Genomic DNA, 26,305 nt, shown 5'->3' with positions numbered 1-26,305 from the left:
GCATAACCACATAGTAGATGTTTCTTCAGTGAGGTGACCACAAACCTCACTCTCAAAAAAGCAAGACATCCTTCTCTTTTAACCACAGTAAGGATTGTCTTAAATATCCCGAGACTCATATTCGCCTCCATCCATAGTCCTTCACTCTATAGATGAAACAAATAGCTACTTGTTTTTTATTTGTACATACTTTAAATATTTGCATGTTTGTAAGTTTGTGACCAAATTAGCATGTTATACTGATAGTGTATTAACAAACCTCAGAAGGACTATTTTAGATTCACAGGCATATTTCTAGAAAATCACATCCATAACTGTGTGCTGCACCTCAAAAACAATTACCGTAACTTTCATGTACAGATTTAGAAACAAACTAGAAAAATGATAAAACGTTAGGGGGGGAAATGCCCTACCATCTTGAGAAAATATTTAACAGTTTCCTCAATTACCTAACCTCTGTTCACGTATTCCCTGTGAATTGAAAACTAGCAATTAAGTTGTTTTTGTGCCAAAGTTGTTGTGACTGTGTACTTGAATGCATGTCCCTCCCACTGGTTAAACCAAGAGCAGCTAGACCAGCAAATCAAAGAGAAATCTTGCAAAATGACTGAAAGAGAGAGGAAAAACTGCCAAAAATATACATACAGCATCTCAAATCAACAAGACTGCTATTACTACCAATATACATTACGTGACTCATGGGTGGCATTCATTCACCTATACTGTACCAGCCAAATAAATTGGACACACCCTTCATTCCTTGTTATTACTGTTTTTCCACATTTTATAATACACTGTAAAAAATGAACTCTCTCCAACTCAAAATTTTCTAGTGACTGATCACATCTAAATTTTTCAATTGGCCTAACTGAATTAGTGTGAATTTAATTTTATAAATTTTATAAAATTAAATTCACACTAATTCAGTTAGGCTAACTGAAAAATTTAGATGTGATCAGTCAATAGAAAAATGTGAGATTCAGAGGTCTGAATTTTGTTATGGTGCAATCATCTACAATGCTAACTGAATTATGTAATGACTAAAAAAAACTACATTTTAACTTTCTCAAAGTCAACACCCTTTATCAGAGCTTCTACAGCTTTACTCACTCAGCATTCACTTAACCAGTTTCATGAGAAATTACAAGACGGTCACAGTGAGAGTCAGATTGAATTATAAAGTCATACCTACAATGTAAGTCACATTTTGGGATATAGAGATGCAGCTGTGATTGTGAAATATAAAAACAGATTAGTAAATATAAAGTTAAAATTTGGAGATATAAAGTCACAATTATACAGAATAAAGACACAACTGCGATATACACTTTTAAAGAAATTAACATACAAGTTTGGGGTCAATGAGGTATGTATGTATGCATTTAAGTTTTTGTTATTATTTTTTTTATGTATTTATTTAATTATTTTTTGAGAAAATAATTTTTTTACTCAGCAAGGATGTAATAAACTGATCAAAAGGTGACAAAATATTTATATTAAAATGCTGATCTTTTAGATTTTTCTATTCATTAGAGTAAAAAAAAATGCCATAATTTTCAAAAAAAAAAAAAAAAACAATTAATGATGCTGAAAATTTAGCTTTGCATCACATAAATAAATCATATTTAAAAATGTATTAGTAGAAAACTGTTATTCTCAATCATAAATATTTCAAAACTACTGTTTTTACTGTATTTTTGATCAAATACAGGCAGCCTTGGTGAGCATTCTTTAAATAAATAAATATTTTACAAATCCAAGCCTTTCAAACAGTAGTGTATATTTGTATGTAAAGCATCTAAACCTTTCGTTCAAAATGTTTCTAAGAACACTGGAAACAAATTCAGATGAGTACATCCAAATGTATCACACTTATGCTAATTCACCTATAACACAGATAATACAGTGCAAAAGCCCAGAAGCATCATTAGCTGAGAACACAGGTGACAACTTCAGCACGATGATGGTTCCTCAGCAAGTGTGTCTAATGGATGTAGATGGCAAGTCCTCACTGACTGAGCGTGTGTGTGTGTGTGTGTGTGTGTGTGTGTGTGTAGGAAAGGCACAGGCTCTTATGTGGTGGGGCACTGCCTCAAGCTCTGTAATTACCCACCGAGACCCGGCTCTGCCCTTAGCCACAATTTGCGGTGCCATGGAATAAATACATGCTCTTCAACAATAAACAACTGCCTTTTCAAATTATAGCACCTCCTCCAGTTTACCCCCTCCGTCACCTCCTGTTTTCGCTCTCTTTGCATGAGTCGCAAGTTTCATAACTCAGGCCGTTATAGAACAGCCTCACACGTCCATGAAGGGCACCACAGTCTGAGCAAATACTGCCATGGTTTTCACAAAATGCAGCATAAAGAGCTTGTTTTTTTGTACTGCCAGACAACAGATTAAAGCAGTGAATTATAATTTTGCCATTTTACTTGCATAATCCAGGTTTAACAAGAAAAAATTGTGGCAGGACTTTATTTTACATTTAATGCATTTATTTATTTAAAATATATTTAACAGCAAAAGCCTAGTTTAACAAAAAGAATAGTTTATTTAAAAAATGCTGAAAATGTAATCAGCCTCTTGCCGTCCAAGACATAGAGATGAGTTTCTTTCTTCATCAGAACAGATTTGGGGAAATGTAGCATTACATCACTTGCACACCAATGGATCCTCTGTAGTGAATGAATGGCTGCCGTCAGAATGAGAGTCCAAGCAGCTGATAAAAACCTCACAGTGATCCACAATAATCCACAAGTAGCCTAATCCATGTAACTCCAAATCAAATCCATAATCAAGGCATTTTAACTTTAAACTGTTGCTTCCTCCAGTGAAATGTCCATCCCATTCTCTCACATTGTTTTCACTTGTAAACAGTGCTTGTTCTGTGCATATTTCTTTCCTGATTCAGACATGACAACTTTTTAACTGGAGAAAGCATTATTATGGATAGAGGAATTACATTTTTTAATTTTTTTTTGCGAAAGCAACTGTCTAAAGATTTGTTTCTTGTGAACGCACAGCTTTTGTCTTCACTAGATGTTAATTCATGGATTGGGGTTGTGTGGATTACTGTGGTTTTAATCAGTTGTTTGGATTCTCATTCTGATGGCACCCATTCACTGCAGAGGATCCATTTGTGAGCAAGTGATGTAATGCTAAGCTTCTCCAAATCTACATCTAGGATGGGCTGAGGGTGAGAACATTTTTAGCAAATTATCATTTGTGAGTGAACTATTCCTTTAAATGCTTTATGTTCAATAAAATGTCAATTCAGTGTACACACTTACTGGAAAGGACTGACCTGAGTCACAACAGCTGTGTTATCAATATACTCTTTCTAAACAATACATACAGGCCACAAACCACTGGCTCCAGGCCACAATAGCAGGCTGGTAGTCATATGTGCTGTGGGTCGCATAAGTCTTCCCTGATAGAGTGAAGGCTTGCTTTTATATCCAGCAGTATTTTCCCTGACTCTCATACTCTGTGCCATGTGCATATGGGATGCCTGCTCACACTAACCACAGGTCACTTTCAAGTACGGCTGATGAAAGAGAAGAATTTTGTGATGCTTCAGTTATTTTGGATGTCTATATCCAGATGCTCTCCAGACATACTATATTTGCACAAATTATAGAAACAGTAATATTCTGTCACATTATATTAAGCAAGTTTTATGCTGAAATTATGGAGTTTAGTTTATTAAGCATACTTGTGAATTTATTGTGAATCCTCTGAAAGAATGCCCTCTAGTGTTAGCTGATATATACATTTGAATTTAGAGTTTATTCAAGGAAAACGGAAAAGGATTCTGGCTGCATTGTGAAACATTATCACAATTTTTTAAAAAAAAGATTTATTCCTGTGATGGTAAAGCTGAATTTTCAGCATCATTACTCCAGTCTTCAGTGTCACATGATCCTTCAGAAATCATTCTAATATGCTGATTTGCTGATCAAGAAACATTTATTATCATTTATGTTGAAAACAGTAAGTGATGCTTACTATTTTCATATTATCAATATTAAAATATTGATTCATATCAATATTTTGGGGAGTTTGTTCAAAACAGCATTTTTTTGATCGAAATATTTGTAACATTATAATTTGTAACATTATAAATGTGTTTACTGTCAATAAAACTTGCTGCAAAAACTGCAAACTTTCTGATTTGTAGTGAGTATTATAATAATAATAATAAATAAAATCTCACTGACCCCAAACTTTTGAATGGTATTTTATATTTTAAGGGCATTTATTTTGGCAGTTTTGGCCTCAAAATGCAAAAAGATCAATACTAAATATCTGCATTTTCAAGAAAACTAGACAGTAAGCTAGTATTCCAATACAAACTCTGTCTTATAGTGAATAGCACCAACGACCACGCAAGCGAAAAAAAAAAAAAAAAAAAAAAAAAAAAAAAAAAAAACAAGCAGATGAAGAAAAATCACATTTCTATACATTTATTACAATGACTTTTTTCCAAAGCTGTGCTAAATATAGGTAAAAATAATTTTTACAAAGAAAAATACAAGAGCATGAATGTGACATAAAATTGTGAAAGGCTACAGAAGAAAGAATCAAATGAAAGTGGAGAATCACTGCAAAGAGAGACAGAAAATCCTCCATTTGATTGATAAATATCCTTTAATGAATGACTGAACTATTAAGGGCTCTTTTAGGAAGTGAAAATTCGCCTAAAATAAGTCACTTCCTCTTTGTCCAAGGGGGAACTCAGCTTAAATATTAATGCTAAAATAACTAATCTGATAAGAAAGCAAATATTTTCAAGGCACTCTGGACTGTCACAGAGTCAAAGGAAGCCCAACAAAACTAAAAGCACTAGTGTCTACAGCCTGTGTAAAAAACCCATGCACTCATATCTAAAAACTGAGGAAAAGTCATTAACTGACACATCGTAAATAGTGTAATGTACAAAAATAGCAATGTGTTTGTCTGTGGTACACTAGGTTAACATTAGTGTTTCTTTGGTTAAGTGTTTAAGAATAGTATTTTCAGATGCACTGAAATGAGAATATCACTTGATGAAATCATTATCATACCAATAATAACTTAAACAAAAAATGTGCATGCTGTTCTACAAGAAGATGTCATGAGGAGGAAGACATGTCTCAAACAGCCAACTTCCTTCTTATCCACTAAACCCAGAGCAAGAACGTTAAATAAAAGAGGAAATGATTAAAACCACCCGATCAACTTTGCGCTGACGGCATGAAAAGTGCCAAAGCAAGAGTTCCCAGTTCACTGTGTCTCAGATCTCTTGCATTAGAAAACCACAAGATTTTCTAAATTTTGTGAAGCAGCATGACATGATCTATGACCGAAAATTGCGTTTGTGATCACTTTATGTCAAACCATTATTCCATGTTCATATTTATAGACAAATGTAAATAATATTTAAATGGCAATGACATGCCACTGGAAAATACATGAAAAAAAAAAAAAAAAAAAAAAAAACACTGATGACCACAGATCATCAATACCTTTTAGCGACACAATTCTAACCAAACATCCACTCCTCTTAGGTGAGGGGAAAAAACAACATCCACCATGTTTTTTGCTTGAGGAACAGCCTAGAGATCACTATCTGATATTATAAAGTGCAAGACTGCAAGAAAAATCAAAAAGAAGAACTGAAAATAATTTATCAAGAGACTTAATTTCTTTGAACGCTTCAAATTATTGCGCAAACCCCGTTGCAATACTGATATGCCCTCAAATGTCTTAAATTTCGGGGCATTTGAGAGAACTTGCTGGAAAAGTCCAATTAAAAATAAGCATTAATGAAGAGCTGGAGTGTGTCTGAGGTGGTGGAATCAAAGCAAAACACACAAGAAACAAGTAAAAAACTATTAAGCTCATTTTCCCTAAATGCCTTTTCTCTTTGTAAAATCCACATATGGCACAGTATTATTCTTTGGTACAATTCTTCCATCCTCATTTTGAGGGTTTGCGACCTCAAATACAGAACTGAAGTCATTCTCTTGGGATGAACTCAAATGTCAGATCAGATCTACGGCTCTTCTTTTGGTTGGTGGTGTTGGCACAGGAAGAGAGAAGAGAGCATACGATATGAGAGGCCATGTAAACCTCAGCAGACAGCGATGCGGCGAAGCGATGCTCCGGCACTCTGCACCACCCAAACCTCACCTCAAAAGAGACACTTTTCCCAGAATCCTGTCTACTTTAAAACCCCATGAGGTTCGGAGTCTGACAGTGAAGAACTCTGACCTCAAGAGAGCCGTCGTAAGACTCTGATCCACTGGTCCTGACCTACAGATAACCAAAGTGGAAGTTTACAGTCCCTACAGCCATGCAGTCATCTCCCAGAGCAGCTAGTGTTGACTCAAGGTTGCCAGTCTTTGCCCTCGATGATCAGGAATGTGCTTAAAGCGCGACACCTATCTCCAAAATGACCACCCGGTGGTCCTCCAGAAGTAACACTCATCTCCATTGACAGGACCTCTGCGTCTTGGCCTGCAATAATCACGAATTTGTTTGGACATCTGTGTGTCTTTTAAAGAACATTTGTTTTTTGTTTTTTTATGGAAGACAATAATTGCTGTTAATAACATCAAAGGCAAGCACCATTACTTTTCTCATTAACGGCAAAGAGACTGAATTACCCAGCAGCCCCTGCAGGTTGTTGAATGGCAGGTGTTGGCAGGACTCTCTGAATCCGTCGATCTGGATATCGAACCACTAGTCGGGTATTCTCAATAAAATGTCCCTGAGAAGAGATATATATATATATATATATATATATACAAATCATATTACATTTTTGTAAACTAAAAAAACGAGTCTAAAAAAGACTATTAATAATGATAACAACATCAAAAATAAATAATAATAATTAATTATCATCAGGGTTTCACTCACATGGAGTTTCTCCATCGCACGTGAGGCCATGTTGGCATTCTTAAAGTTAACAAATGCACAGAAACGTTCGTGCAGAACCCGAATGCTCTCAATTTCTCCATAACTGGCAAACATCAACAAAAATGGAAACACAAGTCATTGAAAATTGTTTTAGAACTACGATTTTGTAAAAGGTCAATGTGGCATCAAATCTCACATTTTGAAGAGGTCCCGCAGATGTTTCTCTGTCAGTTCTGAGGTCACATTTCCCACCCACAAGGAATTGCAAGGGCTTGTGAAAGAGAGCAGGAATAAGACAGAAAGGTAAATATATACAGAATTAAAGGGAGAGAGCAACATTTTAAAAATAAATAAATGCAAAGATTTAAACTGAAATCAGTTAAACGATGACTTACCCTGGTTGGAGGAGAGCACAGTCCTGATTTGAAGCTGTTAAAATAAACATCACAAATTAGCCATGAGAAATTAATTGAGTGTGGCAAATTATCAAAAGAGTGTTATTATGTACAATGAAGTAGAGTTTAGATGTTTATGTTGGCAGAGAAAGATCATGTGACACTGGAGACTGGAGTAATGGTGCTAAAAATTCAGCTTTGCATCAGGAATGAGGAACATTTTTAAAAATATATTAAATCAGAAATCAGAAATCAGTTTTGTGTGGTATAAAATAAAATTGGGTCAAAAGTCAAAAAACTTCCAATTCTCAGTGTCTCTAATGTAAATCAGTGTATCAATAGCACCCTCATGTGGCTCAATATAAAATTAGGCAAAATGAAAAAGAGCTCTTACCCTTGGCTGCAACAACAGCCTGCACGGTGTTGTATTTTTCCAGCAACTGAATAGTCTGTTCCTCATCATATCCAAGATCCTAACAATGAGAACACATTTTTTTATTTTTTGCATTGCTTGCATTGTCTACAAAATGACAATGTAAATTACAGGCCTCAAATTATATTCCTGTGTATACGTTTTAATGGATTATAATATGTGTGCTTCCAAAGAATTATTTTTAAAGCTGACCCCATTCTAAACTGAAACACTTCACTCAAACATTAAAATTATTCTCATCCTATTGTTTTTCGAAACTTGTTTGACTTTCTTCTGTGGAACAAAAAAGGAGATGCTTGGCATGTCTGAGCTGCTTTTATTCCAACCAAGGTTTCTGTAGCTCCAAAAATTAGGGTGAGTCATTAGTGAGTGTCATTTTTTTTTTTTTTTTTTTGTTCGTTTTTTTCCACTGATCTTTTCATTGAAAAGAAAACAACAAAGATTTGGAACAAAATAAAAAAAAAAAAAGAAAATGATTAATAAGTAATTATCTTGGGGTTTTTTTTTTGCTTTCTCATGACAATGACGTACTCACCTTGCAGAGACTTTGTACGAAGCAACTTTGGGCATCCTGAACATACAAATATTTATGAGTATGTTCTATAGTTTGTTCTCTGGTACTCGATCCCATAACCTTGTCTTTGCTAACTTTGTGCCCATGCTCTACTAATTTAAACTACAATGAGAAATCCTTTTCTTACCATAAGTTGTTGCACCTTACAGTACAAGAGGTCATTGACCGCTTCTTCGCAGTCTTGGTCCAGTTTTAGCACCTGTTCCATAGCTTTCTCAGCTTCACAGTACCTCTATTACAAACAAACCCAAATACAGATTCACTGATACACAGGTATATGCAGATTTCCTCCATATACAGCAAGAAAAAACAATAAATATGCCACTGCTCTATACCTTAAGTCCCATTAGTGCACTTCCCCTACGGTAATAGCCTTTGGGCCAATCAGGAGCCATTTGGATGGACTTCTCAGCATCTGCGAGGGCCAGAGGATACTGCTCCAGACAACAGTAGCAGTAGGAGCGATTTCCAAAAAACCTGTTCTCCAAAAATCAAAGTCACTTAATGAAATAACAAAAAAAACAAAGATAGTATATGTGGATAGGATTTCATGCATATCGGTGCATCACCTGTAGTCTTTCGGGTCACATTTGATGGCTTCTGTAAACAGACTAAGAGCTTGCGTGTACTGACCCTCCTGAACAAATCGAATCCCTTTTTCTGGAGTGAAGAGAAAGAAGGACTTACAAATGGAAGAGATTATGGAAGAAAAATAATGACAAATGTCTCTGAAATAAAAAAAGCATGTTGAATTGCACTAACTGACAAAATAATGCATTGCATTAACGGTGCTTGCATTTTAATGCCTTGGATTTTCAGGACTTGCATTTATAGTGGCTGAAATTCAACATAGTTGTATATTGAAGCTGTGAATATTTCAATTCAATAATCCATATTCACTTTCCAGAGTTCATTTAGGAAATATTCGATCTGTTTAAAAATACGATAGAGTCATATTATATTCGACAGGCAATCTTCTGTCCAAATTCACTTCCACAAATTCAGTGGTTTAAATTCGGCATAAAATTCAGCATTGCAGATCCGGGAACTGCAGGAATAGCAGTAGAGTCAATTCAATTGTCAAAGCAATTTAACATGCTTTTTGGTTTTAAGTCATTTGTCAATATTTTTCTTCAATAAATGTATAGGTAAAGAATAACATGACAAACATTTGACTGTAATATTTCTGTTTAAAAACTGTGTGAAACTTAAATGTGAAAGCATGTGGTTTACTGTGAAGCATTTGAAATATTGTTAAAAAACAGTTCACCTAAAAATGAAAATCAGGTCATTAACTCTCTTTCAAGTCTTTCCAAACTGATTTCTTTTTGAAGAACATCCTGAAATATAATTCCAACACGGAATGTGAATGTGGACTGCTTTTCTGAAGCCAATTTATGAAATTTAAGATATTTTCCAAAGAAATCATTGAAGTTTGGAACAATGCCCATTTTAATTTTAGGGTGAACTATGAAACACACACACACTAGACATACCTCCATTCTCTAATTTGACTAGAAATGTTTCAGAAAGAAAGACATTTTACACACCTACTAGTAAGGCACTTCTTTTAGTTTTAGCATCTGATAAGCCAATGACCTGTTAAAAAAAAAGCACATTAATTTATTTTACAGGAATATTACAGGTTGTTTTCAACATAATGTCTTTGCATCATTTCTGAGGCATGCTGCATTTGACATTATAATTAGCACATCTCAAATCATAGTACAGTACCATAGTAAACTGCTTTTGAAAGAAGTTTCTTATGCTCACCAAGGCTGCATTTACTGTATTTGATCAAAGATACTGGGAACACATTATTATTGTTAAATATTTTTCCAATTTATAGCAACTGTTTCCTGTTTTTTATTTTAACATGTAATTTATTTCTGTGATCAAAGCTGAATTTTCAGCATCATTACTCCAGTCTTCAGTGTCACATGATCCTTCAGAAATCATTCTAATATGCTGATCATATGCTGCTCAAGAAACACTTCTTATTATCAATGTTGAAACAAGTCGTGCTGCTAAATATTTTTGTGGAAACCATAATATTTTCAGGAAATATAAATCTTGTGTAATATTATAAATGTCTTTACTGTCAGTTTTGATCAATTTAATGCATACTTGATGCATTACTTGCTAGCTAAATTTTTTAATGGTAGGTGTACACCAAACATATCCAAGAACCCAAACCAACTAAAATATAAAGACATACAGCATTAATTAAAGATATATATTTTACAACATAAAATGACAGCTGCTGTGTAGGATTTACAGGAACAAGGCATGTGCAAAAATACATACAGTAATTCAAAATCAACAAAACATTTAAAAAAAAATGGCCTATTTTAAGACAATTTAAGATTTTAAGACTAAACATGTTTTAAAAGCACAACACAATTGGGCTTGGTGGATAAAGGCAAAAGCTATAGTACAGTAAAACATGCAATCTATCAGGACAGTGGCAGTACTATCAGCTGAAACAATAAAAGCTGTCATACAAGCCTAAAAGTGACAGCACCTACAAATTTATGAACTATGTTTAATAACCAAGAATCCCAACGCCCAGGGTTCAGTATTTATGGGCCCCCCCTTTACGACACAAGAGTATGGGCAGCCGGCAGATGGCAACAAAACACAGTAAACTAAATAAACAATTGCTAAAATCACTAAATCACTAAAAAAAAACAATAACTCACTTCTCCTGTTCTGCTCTCATTTTCCTTGTTCTCTTTCGACTTGTGAGCTCCTTTACTTTTAGCTCTGGGTCGAATATGACTGACGGCATTGGCAACAAAAGCACTATTCACATCCCACTCTGGGTCCTAAAAAAAAAGAGATGGTGTCAAAGTAAGTAATTTAAACTATTAAACATTCAAATAGCAAACTCTCAACGTCCATCCACGGGAACAGTATGGTTTGCTCAGTTTTCGTACCTCCTCACTATACCGGGGCCGTCGGCTGCCGGTTGCATTTTGTTCCCTGATGCAGTGGAGGGTCCAGAAGAACTTTTACTAAAGGAGCAACTGGCTTCTCTCTTCCACCTTTGAAAGGCCTATACCTTTCCACCTTCCTCTGGCTCTGACTCCTCAGACTCGTCAAGTTCCGAATCAGCTCCGCCATTCTCCTCCCCCTGAAAAAAAATAAATAAATAAAAATAAAATAAAATCACATTTTAATAATAATAGTTTGTTTTTATTGCTATACCAGCATCTATGGCTATTTTCATGGAAAGATCAATGTATTTTAAAGGGGTGCTATTATGCTTTTTCACTTTTTTCAACTTTAGTTAGTCTGTAATGTTGTAATGTTGCTGTTTGAGCATAAAAAAAACATCTGCAAAGTTACAAAGTTCAAAGTCCAATTAAAAAGGGATATTTTATATTACAGAAATCACTTTTCAAAAACTACAAACGAACGACTCGTTTGGACTACAGCGCCATATTTTCTGGAATTTGTGATATTACAAATATCGACGAATGGGATGAGACCTGGTTGAGCTGCACTAGAGAAGGCAACGAGTGTTATCATGTCAGAGACACGCTAGTGTTCCCAAGACAGACGAACTTAGAGTTGTTACAATCATCCGGGTTTAAATCATGATCAAACTGATTCGATTTTGACGCAATATTTACACTGAAGCTCGACCAGGTGCCGAGTGCTGTCAATCACAACACACACTGGCCCAGCTAACCAATCACAACACATTTCGTATTTCAGAAGGCGGGCCTTCATTTGATACAGGAACTATTCAAGCCGTTTGTGCCAGACTGGAGAGAGAGGTGTTGTAATAATGTAAAATATGTGAAAATCGTATTAAAGGTGTGTTTTTGAACAACCTAGTATGAGAGCCTGTTCTAGGACACACCCCAAAACAAAATCAAGACTTTGTAAAAGAGCCTAAACAGGACCCCTTTAAAAGAAATAATAGTATTAACATACAATAGTAATAAAGAAACAACAACTAACAACCAACTCTACAACCAACAGAGAGAGTAAAAGACTTTTACATTGTTACAAATAAATATTTCAAATGGTTGCTGAATTAGAAATGATTTTCTTAAGGATCATTGTGACTTTGAAGAAATGGTGCAGCTGAAGACATTCATCACAGCTTTGTCATCAAAGGAATAAATGACATTTTTGAAGATATTAAAATAGAAAAACGTTTTTTTTTTATTTTAAATGGTAATAATATTCAAAAATGCTACTATTTTACTGTATTTTTGATCAAATAAATGCTGCCTTGGTGAACATTATACATTTTTAGTCCTTTTAAGACAACCTGAATTGGTCCAATATACTGAAACAAATCCGGTTTTCACACAACTGTTTACGTTTATTTAACACAAAACCGACTGTGTTTACGTGAATACTCCACACAACAAGCATTTTGACATAATTGTGTGCGTATCTGACCATTCAAGCGCAATGAAAGACGAAAGAGATCTGATTTGCAATTTTGCCAGTCAGTGCGAGCAGCAGATTCAGTTCTTTTTCACTGCTTATTGTGCTTAATCATTTTATTAAACATCATGCACTTCCCAAATTGGCGACTGCATGTTGTCTGGGAGAGGCGCTTTCTGAGTGTGTGCTTTGTGTGTGTGTGTGTGTGTGTGTGTGTGTGTCAGTCAGAGAAAGCACCACACTGAGTTCGTTTCACTGCTTATTGTAATTAATAACACTATCAAGTGCGTCACACTCTTTATTTTCTCATTTATGCATGTTTCCTTATCACTCAAATGTGTATATAACTTTTAAGTAGTATTATGTTACGCAGATATATTTGCATACCGGGGAATACACAATATAGAAAAATCTCTAATCATAGACACTTTATTCCGTTTACGCCCTCTCACACCATCCTCAGACTTAAACTAGTTTCAATTTACCTGTTCAGTACTTTCATCCTTTTTACCCCGCTCTAGTTTCTTCCGCTGACGTTGACGCTAAAAAAAGAAGAAAAAAAGACAAATTAAAATGTATGTTTGGCAGCAACACAATGCATGTAATGAAGTCTACTTAGTGCTCTATTTAGGGCTCTGTTCACAATAAGAAAAAAACAAATTAAAATGTATGTTTGGCAGCAACACAATGCATGTAACTCTCTCGATCTGCCCAAACAATCAACTCTAGGTTTAAAGTGGATTTATATTCTTTGTACTTGGCATGTTAAAGTTCACTCACCCTCTCACCTTCCTCTTGGCTTTGCGCCTCTCTGCTTTCCGTCTGGCCCTCTCGTTCCTCACTGAGACCCCTCCTCACCAATTTAAGTTTACATCCTGTAAAAAACACACACGCAACACAAATGTAATACTTTATCAATACATGCAGGTTACTGCTTTTCAGAAGAGTAAAAATTATGCAAAATAGCAGCAAACAGTGGAGCATGTCCTTCATTAAAGAGGTTTAAGAAGGTAATCCTATGGTACCTTATTCAAAATAGATTTCTTTAGTTATATTTGCTACAATAAGATTACAAGAAACGGTTACAAAACCACTGTGGAGGACTCCATAAATCCATAATATACAAATGAATGAAAGTGAATGAAAGCGGTGTTGCTCGTTCTATGAATGGTAACCATTTCAAATGCAAATCAAAGCTTAAATTCTTAAAGACGACCGCAGCGAAAAAGCTATGTGGGCGGATGACAACTCCTATACACGCTCTAATGTGTTATTCATTGAAAGAATGCACGGTATTATTGACCGATAAGACAAAATGTGAACATTTCAGCATGAATGTGAAACATTCACCAAAATAATACACCGTGTTACTTGGAACAAAAGAGCCTCAAAGCAGCTGCATAGTATATTCTGGGAGTATCTCTGTTGGAGCACAACTGACCTGACCTTAACACCCACTGCTTTGTTTAGGCATGACTAGAAGATAATGTGCATTGCACATAACACAACAACAAAGAAAGACCCAAAGTTTTTGCCAAGATACCTACATACCTAAATGGCCCCAAAAAAATATATGGACACCAAAAGCCATGACTTCACAAGGATCAAGTGCTTTTGCATTACATACAAATATTAATTAACAGGCTGCACAGAAATGAACACAGACCTATGAATCAGATTGCACAATGTCTTCATCACCACCTCATGTTTGCCTCTCAATGATCAGAAAAAAAACTGTGTACTAAAGGGCCTGGATTATTATGTGAAAGCATATTGTCCCAGGAACAAAAACTTATAGGTTCGCACAAGAATTAAAAGATTTAGGATTATTAATTAGATTTCCCTAGCGTTCTTTTTAAAACAACATGTTTGCAGGAAAGTGGTATACCAGGAGAGATTTTATATTTAGCGTTATCTTAGATTTATTCAGAACAAATCGGCGTCACAACCAACGAAGCAAGCAGTTTGTATTTTATGAATTCAATGATTATCTTACCTCATAGCACACTATTGTATTGGCACAAATGGTTTCTATTGGGACATGTAAGGTCTCGTCTCAACCGACTTGACTGTCCTTTGAATACAAAAACCCAAAACAAAACGGTTTTCCACTATTGTCGCATAATTACCTAGTTACCATTATGAGAAAGAGTTTTTGTTTTTAATTTGGAACCTTTTGATTTCATTTTGCTGATACTTAATTTTTTCAGATCTTAAATGGTTTTGGCTTCCCACACATGTTTTTTTAAAATGATTACATGGAACGCGTATACTCATGACGGTATACGAGGTGATGGTAATGTGCCTTTAAAAAGAACTAACATTTGGTCAACTATCTTTTTCGTTTTCGAGGAACACATGAGTGCACGAGACTCCCAGTAAATTAACGAGGGACACTGTTATTTCTTTCTTCTCGAAAAAGCTGAAAATATGGTTGGACACATCAAAATTGTGATCACTTATATGTGATTTCTGGATAATGTTATGGTAGTCTGGTAAGTTTGTATGCGTCCATTCTTTCTGTCTTTTTCCTTCTGTTCTTCATATTTTTCCCCCTTGTCCTGAATTTGGGTGAATAAATATGCTTTGTTGTATATTTTCTTTGCATGTCCTTAAACAGCAACCCTGACAAAGGGGACTGCTGAACGGCTGATGCAAATTAGGCCGTGTGGACTAAATCTGGCGCACATTTTACATATATTTAGTGTACTATTAATATGCCGTGTTCCTTATTAAAATAACCTGAAAAAGGAAACTGAAATGAAATCAACAAGAATTGGCTTTTGGGAAAAAAAGCTGATGCAGATTTCTCCGACAACTGTTTGTTTTTACCCATTTTGTGACTACATTGATTTTTTACCAACTGGTGTTTTTTTTTTTTTTTGCAGATATATAGAGCGAGGTGTACTCAACTCTGAAAATGATATTAAAAAAAAACAAAAAACAAAGAAAGTTTTACGAAAGTTCAAAAGATTTGGGGCATCATACCATTTTTTTGTTCAGGACTGTTCCATGGATAAAAAAGAACACAGCAGTGTAGTAGACATAGGATATTTTGGTATAAAGTTAAATTATTGGATTTAATTTCTCTGACTGAACTATTAGTCAAAAAAAAAAACATCTGCAAGGCAGTTGGTATCACAAAACAACAGGGGAAAACACGCAGCTCTCATTATTGATATTAACTTGCATCTTAAATTCATAGAAAAGCCCACTGTCCTTGTACCTGTGAGAGGTGTGTGGTCATTCTGCTCGGGGGAGGGGCACCACGTGTCCATCTCTTCTGTGCCTCTCATCACCTTAGCCTGTGGAAAGCTGCAAGAGAGAGGAAAACAATCAATTAAAATCCAGTTCAAAGCCAGAGAATCCAGTCAACGCATTAAGCCAACATCACACCACTTTGTGATGAGTTTAAAACCAACTTAATAACGGGCAGAAATGAAAAATAAACAAGCCACTCTGTATTTGGAATCAGAAACAATTAGAAGTCAAATCCCAAGATTTACCATTTCCTATAGTGCATTACTTTCTGTAAATTGTTGTGTACAAGAACAAAATCAGGACACAGAATGCTAAAAAAAAAAAAAAAACATACATTTGTGGACCACTGTCAAAAAACTGGCCAGACACAGTCATTTCTAATCAGTAAGTGCTAAAACACCCACGAAAACCCTCACAGTCGGAGTTCTTTGGTTTATTCCCCTTCTATAACTGCATTAACTTACTCTCCCATACATAAATCAAGATCTATGCTATAAAATTTTCAACCTTGACTGCTGATGTTTTGCTTAAAATTGCAGGGTCCTCGTTGTGTAACATTTTTTAATCTTCACATCTTTGCTACGGACAAGCCAAACCAAATCCATGGCAAAATGAGTTATCGCCCAAGAAAAAACGCACTCAACTCATCATTAGTCACAACAAACATGGACCCAAAATCCTTACAGGACTGCAATTCAGTTGTTAGATATACCGAAGTTTCCGTTTCCTTGCAGTGGTAAGATTAGACCTTCAAAGACAAAGCCATTTACACTACTTGCCTATAAAACGATGCTTTCTTTGAAGGATCATCCAACCGAGCCATTGTTTTTGGATTTTGCCATCAGCGTATGTAAGCAGATGTTTTCACGACAATTTTTTTCAGGAAGTTTGTTTTGCTTTTATTTGGATCTTAAACCATTCAGTGGACAGTTTTATTCTTGATTCAGGGCCCATAGCTCTTTGATACAGTACAATAAAGCAACCATCTGCAGAACTTTCCAAAATATAAATCATTTGGATTGACAAGAACAGCCACAGAATCCCACTTTTTTTTTTTCGCATTTTGTTAAATAAACACCAGCCAGCACTGGGTTCTGAAGGAGGTGGAATTTAAGAGTCTGTATATGCTTGTTTTAAAGAGACGTAAAGAACAACATTAGCACGCTTAACGTCGTATCCTCAATCACCACTCCCATTAGCCCAATTATTCCACACTCTTAATATCCCACATGCAGAAAAGAAAAAGAGATGCATACACGCTTTGACTTCTGTTTTCAAAACAACAGCAAAGCTAAACACCACAAATCTCAAAACACATGCAGATTCCAAGCAGACCGTGATCTGAGTGCGTGATGGGCATTGGCTAGCCACACTTCCCTTAAAGTGACTCATCTCACACCTTTGGACGGCCTCTTGACAATGGCGGGTCTCCCAAAAAAAAACTGAATTTTAACGTGGTTAGGTTAAAGAAACCATTGTGACCGCAGCGGCTAGGTCCCAGAATCTGCCTTGGATTATGCAAACTGTTCCATGTCAATGCAAAATGATCCCAACTGATACTGTTTTCACTATCACTGCTGTGAGGTCAGTAATAACGGAACCATTGATCCTTGCTTAATAATTGATAATCTTGCTTTCCCTACTTACACATATAAGTAATGCCATGACAAACATGCAGGAACAAAGACAAGAGTGAGGACTGTAAGAATGTAGTTACACATGGTAACCAAAGAATTCATACGCTTCAAAAACCAGAGCGTTGAGGTTGAAAGCTACTCCAACCATTTGACAAAAGCATCTGAATATATTACTGTAAAAGAATTGCAAGCAGACAAGTAAAATAGCAGTGTACAGTCAACAGCCACTGTAGAAAAAAGCAAATATGGACACTTTAGAGCATTTTAAATTGTATGGTAAGGAATCTTCGTTCTTTATTAATGCATCTATCTTCCATTTCCATTCATTAAGACCCACTTTCTCTCTTGAACCAAACCTTCGTCATTAACTTTAAACCTTACAGCCAATAGTTAGACAAGAATCGCATTACTTCATAGTCATATAAGAGAACCTCTCTCTTCGTAAGTTTCCTCCGTCCAAAATGAATTGTTCATTCTACTCCTAGCATACGTTTTATTAAAACCACCCATTCAGCAAGCTGTGGTATTCCTGCTCTAATGCAGGTGTCGTCAGTTTGCCAGTCCCTTTGTGACTTCCCATCTTCCAGTTTTTACAATCAAAAAAACATTTATAATTTACAACAGTGGTATTCTGCCCTGTTGTTGACCCCCTCATCTGAACGCTCCGGTTGAATAGGTGTGGGCAGATTGTATACTCTGAAGTAAACAAACACTGGTCTGATTGTCAAACAGTTTTGTTGAATGTTTTTTGGTCAGACCTCATCCTAAACAGATAGGAGGGGCTGCTTCTGAATTAGGTTCTAAACATCATAAAAACCAAGTACATATCAAATTATCTGTAATAACAGACAACTCAATAGTGACCACATAAAAAAAACAGAGCGCTCAACAAGCTTTTGTGGTGCGACATTACGGTCAGAATCCATATAGTTCTGCACAGCCTCGTCATTTAGATTCGATCTTTTTGGAAAAATCCTGTGTCTGTCGAATTGTTGCCTTGTTTGTAAATGAGGGCAGCGGATAAAAATGACATGAACACAAGGACGCAAATCCTTACTGGACCTTCGTTAAAAAATAAAGTTCAATTCACCCACTCTTTTCCTAATATTGGGATCAGAAAGAAGGGCAATGCAATTTCCTGACTGTGGTTTTTTTTTCCACAGCTTGGCACTGCACCAAGGGTCTTGATGTCTTTCTGAGTCCTTTAAAATCGTTTGATTTTCTGCATATAGAACCCGCATGGCTTTGTCCTCTCCGTCTCTCCGTTATGTACTTTACAACATGCACAAATCGGGGCGGCGAGCTAAACAGGCAGCACTGTATAAGGCATGCATTGACCATCTTCCCTGCGGAGGTGGGGTTTGAGCCACAAGAACTATAACAAGCGATCAAGTGGCACTACATTCCACAAACCTCCCTATCCGTTTTTTGCAGGCACGCCACATTGTGGTCGCTTCTTTCACCAACGATGGACCGTCGGAACCTTTCCACATTACAGGTGTTTTTAACTAGGTGCAATGATCTCTTCCATGTTAAATTTAAAAGATCAGGGCGACATATTACAGGTTTCTTTTGGTTTCATGACCCCCTTTTCCTGAAGGACCGAGTCAGCCCAAGTAACAAACACATATCCAAATCTACTTCTTAAGGCGGTATTTTATACTATACTTCTGCGTCGGACATACGCCGTACAGCCGCTGTTTCGCCCGCGTAGGCTAGCGGTCAAGTCTCTTAATTTTCTCTCCTTCTGTTCTTTCTTCTGCGTCCGTTGTACGCGACGACAGTGCAGTACAACATGCCAAACCGCTAGTCTGGCGTTGGCCACGGGCATGTTGCTGGTGAAAACCCCGCCAGTACCATGACAAAAGCCGAAGGCCGAAGAAAGGGCGCTCGGCGGAGAAGCGGGAGACGCAGTTATTATACGCCATTGACCGGCGACAAAATAAATATTAAATCCGTAATTTAATAATGACAAAAGGAGACAACAACTACCTACCAGGGAGAAGATGGCATTCTTTTCAAGCTATCGACAAGGACCTTGTACTCACTGCAGATCCAACTGTTACATATATTATAAAATTCGCTTGAAACAATACTGATGATTAAGGCTATGTAGTATAAATAAATGATAGGGGGCACAATCGTGCTTTGCTTTGTTTTATTTTTTATATATAAGAAGGGTGTCCCATTAAAATACTATGAAAGCGCACATTACTAAACCACACCAAAAAACCAAGTACATACAGAGGAAGGGGTCTCTAGCAGAATGCAGACCAATCACAGGCTTGGCCTTGCGGACCGCGTGAGATTGACCGGAGCTGTTAGAATTTTTGGAGAGTGTGCACGTCAGGGTCATCGGCGTTTGTGCTACGGCGTAGGGGTGTTTGTCTATGCGTAGGCTATCGGCGTAGGTCGTCCGACGCAGAAAGTTATACTCAAATTCAGCCTGTGTTACAGGTGTCTATTGAGACTACTAGCGGGGTCAGGTCATCTACATGGGGGGGGGTATTACAGGGGTATGCCACATCAATCACAGGATGACCTTGTCCGGAGCCCTGCATTATTTTTAGATTCGACCCTTACCTAAAAAAAACTGACTCTCCACCTAACTCAAGTCCTTTCCGGCGTGATTGGAAAAAACTACATGGTATGTGAGTTGGTGAGCCTGGTTGGAATACAACTTGTGCAAGTGGGCCGCTCCCCTTCGTTCCGGCCCTTCCTCTAGGAATTTTGCGGGTTGAACCAACCCCCATGATGTATCATTAAACCATACTTGCCCACCCTCTCCGACCAAAAGTTGATCTACAGCCTTACTACCTCTTCTATGCAAATTACTGGTGATATAAAAGGTTCTTCAACAAGCGCATGTGGCAATTACGTAAGATTACCCTGAATCGTTGTTTTGGGTCTTCTCACAAAGGATACCTTTCCGTCCAAGGTGTCTTTTAACAGACACCATCTCTGTCCTCCCTTGTTATATCCTAATCTGAAGCACTTCGTTTCTTGTCACCACAAAAAAGCCTTTTGACAACAGAAAATGTTCTTCAGATGTTTAAAGGTTCTGTATGGAACCATTTAGACACAAAATGGTTCTTCTATGGCTCGTTGAACGCTCATTAATTTTTAACAGTGTAGAACTAGAAAAAAACCAATACTCGATGTTCCAAATAACAGCTACCAAACTTTGATTTCAAGATTAAGAACTTGCTGTTAATTTTTTCCAAACGAACTATAGGCAGGTCACTGGAGACTCATAATTGGGTTCTGAATAAACGTCTTCTCTTAGCTTACTTCTGAAACAACTAAAAACTCCTGAGCACCCCTTGTCTGTTTATAAAAATAAAACAAAAAATTCCATTTGTTGCCTTTAGGAACTTAAACTTTTAAAGCAATCCTACTGAAATTATTACAACTTATCACTACATTATACTGATGCAATCCGAATTGGTTTGTAAACGTGTTTCACAACTAACCAGTCCACTCAACAATTAGCCCAGGATCAGCTGCTGAAAAACAGATTTTATAGTTTTCTGTGAGATTCAAAGTCACGGTTGTGCATGTGATTTTTCTTCGAGTACTTGCATTAGTTTTCTAATAATAAACCACACCGGTATAATCAAAAAGATCACTAAAGAATCTTAAAATCTATGTTTTCGTTAACAAAAACCTTCTATATGACCATTAACTCATGTATTTGACGGCTTTTAAGTTTTGAAGGTTTTTGACAACATTATCATCTTATCACGTGAGTGACAACCCGCCAGCTTATGTTACGAGCTTATTACAACACATTTTTGCATAACTTAAGATAATCATGATATCTTTTGAAGGGGATTGTTAAACCAACATTTTTTTTGTTAATCTAATCCTAAAACTGACTGATCTATTAACACCATAGATATCACTGTCCACCTACGGGCGTGGTTAGGTGATATTAAGCCGATTTGTGGACATTTGTCCTATTACAGCTCTGGTTCATTTGAGAAAACTAACTTTATAAACTCGGACAGTCGAAACCAAGTTTTCATGCAGTAATCAACTCACTCGCACCCGCTGACCAGTAACACCGGGCAGAAAATCCAATACTCACTTCATTAGTCCTCCAGATCCCTCCGAAGCATTCTATTACCCTTCAGATTACCCGGGCTTACCAAGGCCGTAAACACGACACAATTACACGTCAAAACAACAAATGCAAATAGTCACCATATTTAAAGTTCTAATGAGTTGATAGTTTATGTGGTTTTCTCTTTCCTGTGCGTCGCGCGGAGTACGTACGGCGGCGGGTGTGTTGAACTCAACTCAAAGAGCGCCTCCCAAAAACCAGCGTCTTAAACGAGGTCCGCAGGCGGCACTACTCTGACAAAAACACATTTATAATCTTAGGTTCCGATTTTAAGAGCATTTATATATTAGAATCTAAAATTATATATTATCTATCTAAAAGTAGGTGTTTACATTATATTGCCGCTTGTGATCTGCAAGGGTCGAAAAGCTGGGTCTCTGTCGGGAAAGAATCACTCAACAGTGCTATTCACATTGTCGTGTTCATGGTTAATGGGACCTTGACCTTATTTGAAGGTTATCGATTTGTTCGCTCCGACAACGATGAGTGCGCGGTACAATAGTCGCTGCGTCAGGGAAAAGTGGGTACTCTGCCTGGGGCGTACTGCAGATCAGGGAAGAGTCCAACGGTCGGCAGAACAAGAGCAAAAAAAGCAACACATTGAAAAGGCAAACAGACAAACAAAATCCACAAATGATTGCAACTAAAATGAAGGTGGATGTTACAAGTGTGCAGGACAGAAAGATGGACTTGGTTTCAATGGAGAAGAAGCAGTAGTATTGATTCTGTTTGACCGGAAACAATTTATAAAAGCCCCTCTCATGAATGAAAGATTTTACTGAAGTGACACCGTGCCCTTTCATTGATGGATTTTTGGTGTGTTGTTGATTACTTTTTGTGGATTCCTGTGAGGTTTTTCTAAAAACTGTTCTGATGTCAACCTCTTCACTGCAGAGGATTCAGTGGTGAGCAAGTGATGTAATGCTTCATTTCTCCAAATGAAGAGAAAAACAACTCATCTATTTATCTTGGATGGCCTAATATCTTTGTTAGCAAATTGTTCATCATTTTTGGGTGAACTATTCCTTTAAGTTTGTTTCTTAATCTAGTTACTCTACCTCAATAAATTCTATTTTGCACTTGCATTTTTGTTTGTTTTCCCTATATTAGTATAGCTTTCGGCAATTCAATTTGAAATGAGTTGTGTTTAATCAGAATTGTAAAAATCATGGGTACTACTTTTTTATCACACACTGGAAATGGAACTTAGAGTCTTTGTTGGTTAAGTATACTGCACACATTGTGGCATATGTACTGTCGTAGTTCCACGCGTGGTTTCAATATAATGCAGGAAATTTGCATACTGTGCACAGTTGACATCCTAACTGTAGATACATACTGACAGAACTAGTCGGAGTTATACATAGGTTGTAGCATGCTATAACGCACATTTATACAGCGTGTGTGTGATTACTGATTGCTGAACTTTTAGTGTGAAAATCGATCAGTTATTTGCAATTATAAAAATACTTCTAATATTACTGTATGTATTATTTATTATTAAGGGTTGAATTTCTGCAGTTCTTTCGAATTAGCGATCAACCACAAGAGAAAATGCTAAAAGGTGCTTAGAAACAAAAAAAAAAAAAACTATAAACTTAAAAAACCAGCCAACTTCAGGGGGCACCAAAATAGTTATTATATTCAAACCAACCAATGGTACAACTTTTGGTGAGAACATTCAGGGGTTGCTAGTCACAACGGTACAACACAAGTTATACACAAACCTGCAAAAGTACCCTAGTCCTAGGAATTAACACAGATGTAAAAAAATAAAAATAAAAAATAAACAAATGAGTCTCGTGCGGGATAGAGTTACAGTCTTTACAATGGGCACACACGGAGTTATGGGCCTAGAGATCCTGTAAATATGACAACTCACAACAGGGTTTTTTCCCCCCCCCCCCCCCCCCCAACGATGTTTATGCCTACTTTGTGGTGCAGGGCGACAGATGAAACAATTGGTATGTTGTTAGATACCACAGCGGAATCCATTGAATGCACTGTACTGCAGTCCCTCGCAACTCATTGGCCATTCCGGTCCCACCCAACAAATTTTAGGCGCTACACCTGACGAAGGTCTAGGATTTAATTGATATGTGATTAAAATGTCACATGAAAACAATACCTGTCATATGTGTGGAAAAGATTATGTGAGGGTGTCAATCTAGAAGAAAACACATCCATGGTAAAACCTATATTTCTTCATCTCTCTGTTTTCATTAACTGTTGGAAAATAAATTCCCCATGGAAGCCAATCACCTCTCTTGAAATCTGCTAGACTGTTGAAGCTGAATTCCAGCCAGCTGCACCCTAACACCTCCACCGAAGTACAAACTCCATAAACTGCTGAAAAACACGGGGGTCATGCACGTCAAAGCTCAACATATCCTGACCTGGTTTCAATGAAACATGAGGTCACACTGAATGACCTTTCTAAACACAAGACGTACTGTTTTTAGCTGGTATTTATTCGGCACAGACCGGATGGCGGCCCCCTTCCACATAGGACAGTCCTGTTGACGTGTGCCGTATACCTGCGACAGAAGGGCAAAGGTCCCGCCAGGAAAGCTGCGCCAAAGAACATTGAGCCCATGAATATATTCTGCTGCGTAAAACAAGTCAGGAATGAATGGGTTTGGAATGATACGACATGCAATATAGCCACACTAACTTCCAAATAACAGTCCAAGAATTAAGGTCTAAGTCTGTATGACTGGGAAAAAAAATCTTATGAGGTACAAAAGTTGCAGGTGCATTGTTTAGTAAATTGAACGTAGTCATAACCCCTCCAGTGAGAACCAAAACCCTCATCCGAGATCAGGAGGAATGCAAGAGGTCTTTTCCACTATCGAGTTTTTAAATCCAGGTGCGTAATGCTCCACCCGGCCGAATACGGAAAACAGAAACCAAAGCAACCAATAACAACAAAGATCTGATATTACGCTGAGGCCCTCTGGATATCAACTGCGGTAGCACCAACCCAGTGTCACTAGGTTCAAAAGTGCCTATATCATGGCCCTGCCGTTCTATCCGAGTGGGAAGAATCCTGTATGGGTTACGGGGTGGAAGGGATTTGGGCTCACCTAATGGTTGGGGGATCATAAAGAAATCATTACACAGGCGAATTTTTACACAACAGCTCATGAAACAAATCTTCAGTGAATTTACAAATGTAATATTTTCTCTATTACTTAGATTAAAGAAAACGTAATATTGAAATAATTGTTTTTCATTATTGATAAATTGTTGAAAACTGTTGGTTGATCAGGTTAATTTTTTTGTGAAACTTTGAGGCTTTTAATTTCAGTTTTCATGGAGCAGCAAGTTGAACCAAAATGTTGAATTATTTGAAATGCACAGTCTTTGGCAACATGAAATGTTTCTTTTAACCTACTAGTCCCAACTTGATGCATCCTTGTTGAATAAAAGTGTTAAAAATCTATACCCCAACGTTTGAAAGTAAGTTTATGCACAGAGTCTTAAACTTTGATAATAATACGAATTGGTTTTCTTGATCACCGCATTAACCACTATTTTAATAAATTCTGAAGATCACCTCATACTGGGGTACTGAAGACCTGGAGGACTCTTTAATAAAAAATCATAATCGACTGTGGCCAAAAGAATGAAGGGCATTTTAAAGTATATTATCAAACATGTGTTATATTGTATAGAATAGTTTTGCACTATTACAGTTTACATTATTTTTGTGTCATGTAAAGCAAGCACATTGGTGGGGTGGAAGCACTTTCGGTTCAAATGAGTTATATATTATAATGATAATATACGTGTGTGAGTGGTGTGTGCTGTGGGGGTTAGAGGCTTTTTGTGTGTGTGGTGTGTGTGATGTTGGGTGTGTGTGTGTGTTTGTGATTGGGTGCTGTGTGTTGTGTGGACGGACGTGAGATACAGTAACTAATATATGAAGTCACATGTATACATGCACACACTGTTAGTCGATCCACAGGCGGGAACCATCAAACCTGTGTGGGTTACACTTTGAAAGACCTCCACCACCTGGTTACAAACACAAGGCTTATAAACCCGGTGCTCACAAACAGCACCAAAATGCAAATCGTCACTGAGGTACCTTTGTCAGCAAAGCCGCTCGAGCTGGCCTCATCTGTCCCAAGCGCGGCGACCCTCCATCCACAATATGGCGGATAACTGGATGACAGTGAGACACCACATGACAGACCGCGGGCGCTAGAGTGCTGAATCTCGCACTGAGGTAATGGGTCATGTCTGCGGCAATAAAGGCCTACACAAAACCACCTAGAAATGAAGTCAGGATCTCATGTAAATCAATGGGTTTTTGGTGCATTGACTGGAAAACCATCACCATAACCCTGTCCACGGGCAAGCGAGATGTGTCTGTGAAACCCTGGAGCATGATCTTGCTATTTCAGATGTCCGTCGATTCCCTTATGTGTGTAATGTGCAGACTATTATTTGTTTCATTAATAAGCCCACTAAAAAGGCAGGTGTTGGCCAACCTGGAGGATGGGCGTCCCTGCTGCCCTCCCGGAGCCTCCTCCAGCACCTCCGTATCTCATCACA

General features: G+C 37.2%; 1 pseudogene; it reads right to left on the bottom strand.

Annotated features, from left to right (window-relative positions):
• Window positions 1–5,916: 5,916 nt before the first annotated feature.
• On the bottom strand, window positions 5,917–25,988 carry LOC109051664 (annotated as a pseudogene).
• Window positions 25,989–26,305: the final 317 nt, after the last annotated feature.

This window comes from Cyprinus carpio, chromosome A13, assembly GCF_018340385.1.
Source record: "Cyprinus carpio isolate SPL01 chromosome A13, ASM1834038v1, whole genome shotgun sequence".
In the NCBI taxonomy this organism is placed as follows: domain Eukaryota; kingdom Metazoa; phylum Chordata; class Actinopteri; order Cypriniformes; family Cyprinidae; genus Cyprinus; species Cyprinus carpio.
Note: the sequence above shows the minus strand (reverse complement) of the source record. Positions and strands in the feature narration are given on the sequence as shown.